This window comes from Lampetra fluviatilis, unplaced genomic scaffold (genome assembly GCF_964198595.1).
Source record: "Lampetra fluviatilis unplaced genomic scaffold, kcLamFluv1.1 SCAFFOLD_653, whole genome shotgun sequence".
In the NCBI taxonomy this organism is placed as follows: Eukaryota; Metazoa; Chordata; class Hyperoartia; order Petromyzontiformes; family Petromyzontidae; genus Lampetra; species Lampetra fluviatilis.
The window spans coordinates 15,001-20,000 of record NW_027621797.1 but is presented as its reverse complement, the minus strand read 5'-3'; the positions used below and the strand labels follow the sequence as shown (position 1 = coordinate 20,000).

The 5,000-nt window shown below is 44.0% G+C and overlaps 1 protein-coding gene across 1 annotated transcript in view; it reads left to right on the top strand.

The window, feature by feature from the left end:
• Positions 1-4,950: 4,950 nt before the first annotated feature.
• LOC144955710 (CUGBP Elav-like family member 1-A) overlaps positions 4,951-5,000 on the top strand; it is an 11,808-nt gene continuing 11,758 nt past the window's right edge. The window contains exon 1 of the mRNA XM_078885858.1: positions 4,951-5,000. This exon is cut by the window's right edge and continues 41 nt beyond it. The gene's annotated coding sequence lies outside the window, so the exon portion shown is untranslated.

The window sequence follows — 5,000 nt, the reverse complement described above, 5'->3', positions numbered from 1 at the left end:
GTGGTGGCGGTGGTGGTGGCGGCGGTGGTGGCAGTGGTGGTGGTTGTAGCATTGGTGGTGGCGGTGGCGGTGGTGGTTGTGGTGGTGGCGGTGGCGGTGGTGACGGTGGTGGCGGCGGTGGTGGCGGCGGTGGTGGCGGCGGTGGTGGTGGTGGCGGTGGCGGCGGTGGTGGTGGTGGCGGTGGTTGTATCATTGGTTGTGGCGGTGGCGGTGGTGGTGGCAGTGGTGGTGGTGGTGGTGGTGGCGGTGGCGGTGGTGGTGGCGGCGGTGGTGGCGGTGGTGGTGGCAGTGGTGGTGGTTGTAGCATTGGTGGTGGCGGTGGAGGTGGTGGTGGCGGTGGAGGTGGTGGTGGCGGTGGCGGTGGTGACGGTGGTGGCGGCGGTGGTGGCGGCGGTGGTGGTTGTGGTGGTGGCGGTGGCGGCGGCGGCGGTGGCGGTGGTGGCGGTGGTTGTTTGCGAGTTCTTCAAAGCTCATGACAACGAATTTGCCGGAGCCGGTTGGAGCAACTTGAATTGCTGGGAACAGTTGCACGGAGAAGTTGCACAGAATCGCGCACACCCCCCTGCCCCCCTCCCTCTCCCCCGTGTGTGAGCTCGCGTGACGCGCACTCAAACTGATTCATCATAAATTATTGTTGCTCACGCAACCCACCGTTTCGGTGTGAGTGTCTGGGTGAGTGAGTGGGTGAGTGGGTGGGTGAGTGGGTGTGAGTGTCTGAGTGGGTGAGTGGGTGAGTGGGTGAATATCTGAGTGTGTGAGTGTGTGTGAGTGTGTGAGTATCTGAGTGTGTGTGGGTGTGAGTGTCTGAGTGGGTGAGTGTCTGAGTGGGTGAGTGTCTGGGTGGGTGAGTGGGTGAGTGGGTGAGTGGGTGTGAGTGTCTGAGTGGGTGAGTGGGTGAGTGGGTGAGTATCTGAGTGGGTGAGTGTCTGGGTGAGTGAGTGGGTGAGTGGGTGAGTATCTGAGTGGGTGAGTATCTGAGTGGGTGAGTGTCTGGGTGAGTGAGTGGGTGAGTGGGTGAGTGGGTGTGAGTGTCTGGGTGAGTGAGTGGGTGAGTGGGTGAGTGGGTGTGAGTGTCTGGGTGGGTGAGTGGGTGAGTGGGTGAGTGGGTGTGAGTGTCTGGGTGAGTGAGTGGGTGAGTGGGTGAGTGGGTGTGAGTGTCTGAGTGGGTGAGTGGGTGAGTGGGTGAGTATCTGAGTGGGTGAGTGTCTGGGTGAGTGAGTGGGTGAGTGGGTGAGTATCTGAGTGGGTGAGTATCTGAGTGGGTGAGTGTCTGAGTGGGTGAGTGTCTGAGTGGGTGAGTGTCTGAGTGGGTGAGTATCTGAGTGTGTGAGTGTGTGTGAGTGTTTGAGTGGGCGAGTATCTGAGTGGGTGAGTATCTGAGTGTGTGTGAGTGTCTGAGTGGGTGTGAGTGTCTGAGTGGGTGAGTGTATCTGAGTGGGTGAGTGTGAGTGTTTGAGTGGGTGAGTGTCTGAGTGGGCGAGTATCTGAGTGGGTGAGTGTCTGAGTGGGTGAGTGTGTCTGAGTGGGCGAGTATCTGAGTGTGTGTGAGTGTCTGAGTGGGCGAGTGTCTGAGTGTGTGTGAGTGTCTGAGTGGGTGAGCGTCTGAGTAGGTGAGTGTCTGAGTGGGCGAGTATCTGAGTGGGTGAGTGTATCTGAGTGGGTGAGTGTCTGAGTGGGTGTGAGTGAGTGGGTGAGTATCTGAGTGGGTGAGTGTATCTGAGTGGGTGAGTGTCTGAGTGGGTGAGTGTCTGAGTGGGTGAGTGTCTGAGTGGGTGAGTGTCTGAGTGGGTGAGTGTCTGAGTGTGTGAGTGTCTGAGTGTGTGAGTGTCTGAGTGGGTGAGTGTATCTGAGTGGGTGAGTGTCTGAGTGGGTGTGAGTGTCTGAGTGGGTGAGTGTCTGAGTGGGTGAGTGTCTGAGTGGGTGAGTGTCTGAGTGGGTGAGTGTCTGAGTGGGTGAGTGTCTGAGTGGGTAAATTCACGTAGAAAGGAAACAATAAAATAATACAAATATAAAACAATACGATTTTATTGTTGAAGGGAAATAGATTTCTTTTGTTCTATATCCACTTCCATTGTTCTACCGATATCAGAAGTTGTCAACAAAACAAAAAATTCCTCTCCGGAAGAAATAGATTTCCTTAATGTTCTTGTTTTTTTCGGTAAAGTCGCGTAGAAGGGAAATGATAAAATAATAAAAAATTAAACAATAAAATCCTCACGACGTTTCGATTGCAACTCAAGCAATCATCATCAGGTGTGAAAATCACAGCAAATATTCTCGCTGTGATTTTATTTTTTATTATTTTATTATTTCCCTTCTACGTGACTTTACCGAAAGAACCAAGAAGATGAATCCCTGCAGTCACGAAAACTTTAAGTCGAAATTTAGATTTCCTTTGTTCCATCCAATTCTATTGTTCTACCGAAATCAGAAGTTGTCAACAAAACGAAAATGTATCTTCCGGAAGATACAGATTTCCTTTGTTCTATTCACTTCTATTGTTCTACTGAAATCAGAAGTTGTCAACAAAACGAAAATGTATCTTCCGGAAGATACAGATTTCCTTTGTTCCATCCAATTCTATTGTTCTACCGAAATCAGAAGTTGTCAACAAAACAAGAATTTATCTTCCGGAAGAGACAGATTTCCTTTGTTCTATCCACTTCTATTGTTCTACCGAAATCAGAAGTTGTCAACAAAACAAGAATTTATCTTCCGGAAGAGACAGATTTCCTTTGTTCCATCCAATTCTATTGTTCTACCGAAATCTGAAGTTGTCAACAAAACAAGAATTTATCTTCCGGAAGATACAGATTTCCTTTGTTCTATCCACTTCTATTGTTCTACCGAAATCAGAAGTTGTCAACAAAACAAGAATTTATCTTCCGGAAGAGACAGATTTCCTTTGTTCTATCCACTTCTATTGTTCTACCGAAATCAGAAGTTGTCAACAAAACAAGAATTTATCTTCCGGAAGATACAGATTTCCTTTGTTCTATCCACTTCTATTGTTCTACCGAAATCAGAAGTTGTCAACAAAACAAGAATTTATCTTCCGGAAGATACAGATTTCCTTTGTTCTATCCACTTCTATTGTTCTACCGAAATCAGAAGTTGTCAACAAAACAAGAATTTATCTTCCGGAAGAGACAGATTTCCTTTGTTCTATCCACTTCTATTGTTCTACCGAATTCAGAAGTTGTCAACAAAACAAGAATTTATCTTCCGGAAGAGACAGATTTCCTTTGTTCTATCCACTTCTATTGTTCTACCGAAATCAGAAGTTGTCAAGAAAACAAGAATTTATCTTCCGGAAGAGACAGATTTCCTTTGTTCTATACACTTCTATTGTTCTACCGAAATCAGAAGTTGTCAACAAAACAAGAATTTATCTTCCGGAAGATACAGATTTCCTTTGTTCTATCCACTTCTATTGTTCTACCGAAATCAGAAGTTGTCAACCGAACAAGAATTTATCTTCCGGAAGAGACAGATTTCCTTTGTTCTATCCACTTCTATTGTTCTACTGAAATCAGAAGTTGTCAACAAAACAAGAATTTATCTTCCGGAAGATACAGATTTCCTTTGTTCCATCCACTTCTATTGTTCTACCGAAATCAGAAGTTGTCAACAAAACAAGAATTTATCTTCCGGAAGATACAGATTTCCTTTGTTCCATCCACTTCTATTGTTCTACCGCAATCAGAAGTTGTCAACAAAACAAGAATTTATCTTCCGGAAGAGACAGATTTCCTTTGTTCTATCCACTTCTATTGTTCTACCGAAATCAGAAGTTGTCAACAAAACAAGAATTTATCTTCCGGAAGAGACAGATTTCCTTTGTTCTATCCACTTCTATTGTTCTACTGAAATCAGAAGTTGTCAACAAAACAAGAATTTATCTTCCGGAAGATACAGATTTCCTTTGTTCTATCCACTTCTATTGTTCTACCGAATTCAGTAGTTGTCAACAAAACAAGAATTTATCTTCCGGAAGATACAAATTTCCTTTGTTCCATCCACTTCTATTGTTCTACCGAAATCAGAAGTTGTCAACAAAACAAGAATTTATCTTCCGGAAGAAATAGATTTCCTTTGTTTTATCCGCTTCTATTGTTCTACCGAAATCCGAAGCCTTCACCTAAACTTGTGATTTTATCTTCTTGGTTCTTTCGGTAAAGTCACGTAGAAGGGAAGTAATACAATAATATAATAAAAGAAAAAAATGTTATTTTATTATTTTATCATTTTGTTACGTGTTTTTTATTTTTTGTTGTTTAATTTTTATTATTTTATGATTTCCCTTTGTGAGAATTGTATTTTATTAAGTTTTATTTTTATTATTTTATTACTTCCCTTCTACGTGACTTTACCGAATGAACCAAGAAGATGAATCCCTGCAGTCACGAAAGCTTTAAATCGAAATTGTGATTTTATCTTCCGGCATAGGAATATCTCTCCCCCTCCCCCCAATAAAACTTTCTTAAATCTTCCAGAAGACGTCTTGGGCATTCATTTTGCTGGCTCTAACAAATTCGTAAGACGTCTTCCAATCTCAGAAGACCGCTATCTGAATTCGATGACATCCAACGGGAAGATTAAAAAAAACAAAGCCCCATCTTCCGGAAGATGGACTTTTGTTGCCCTTATATGGGCAACGTCTTCTGGAAGGGTCTATAGTCTTGGTTCTTTCGGTAAAGTCACGTAGAAAGAAAATAAAAATAAAATAAAAATAAACTAAAGAATGAAATAAAACAATAATAATAAAATAATTAAAAACTAAAAAATTGAAATAACACATGACAAAATAATAAAAGCGTCTTCCAAAAAAAATCCCGATGATTTTCTTCCGGAAGAAGAAGAGGAGGGGCTGGTCCGCCTTCTAACCCCACCCGCCCATTGTCTTTAAAAATCACCGTCTTCCGGAAGACGTCTACCGAATTCAGAAGATCCCCACCGAAACAGGGAAAGCAACGGGGCTTTCTCTTTTGCCCGCCATT